Below are 520 nucleotides of genomic sequence, written 5' to 3'. Positions count from 1 at the left end.
ATTTTTTGGGATCAATAAATATCTACTAAGAGCTATGGAAATACTTGGCTCAATAGAGCTGTGACCTTCCGTCAGCCTGGCTACAGTGCTAAAAAGAAACCTTGTTCCTATTTTCCTCTATTAACGACGAGTAGTATGCTGCTCTGGCATTACGGAGGGCCTTCCTATAAGTTTTAAGAGTTGAGTGTCATTCGCAGCGAGCTGCATCAACAAAAATGATCGATTTGGGAGGGACCGAAATTAGCATAGAAGTCCTCCGTTACTTTGTGACTTGGTAATGAATTAAAAGCTGATGAAATCACATCCTTAAATTTAGCTACAGCACTATCAGATAGACATCTTGTCTAGACGTTTTTACCTAATGGCGTGTAGTTCAGTAGTATGAACTCAAAAGTTATCAAACAGTGGTCAGATAAAAAAGCATTCTGTGGGAACAGATCAATTTCAACACCATATACCAGAACAAGATCAAGGTTGTGGTTAAAACGGTGAGTCGGTTTATGAACACTTTGAGAGAAGC

The 520-nt window shown here is 39.2% G+C and overlaps 1 protein-coding gene across 4 annotated transcripts in view; it reads left to right on the top strand.

Annotated features, from left to right (window-relative positions):
* The window catches only part of brd3b (bromodomain containing 3b), a 13,424-nt gene that overhangs the window by 11,569 nt on the left and 1,335 nt on the right, over positions 1 to 520 (top strand). The gene's annotated exons all lie outside the window — the stretch shown is intronic.

The sequence above is a fragment of the Etheostoma spectabile genome, chromosome 5 (assembly GCF_008692095.1).
Source record: "Etheostoma spectabile isolate EspeVRDwgs_2016 chromosome 5, UIUC_Espe_1.0, whole genome shotgun sequence".
Taxonomy (NCBI): domain Eukaryota; kingdom Metazoa; phylum Chordata; class Actinopteri; order Perciformes; family Percidae; genus Etheostoma; species Etheostoma spectabile.
Note: the sequence above shows the minus strand (reverse complement) of the source record. Positions and strands in the feature narration are given on the sequence as shown.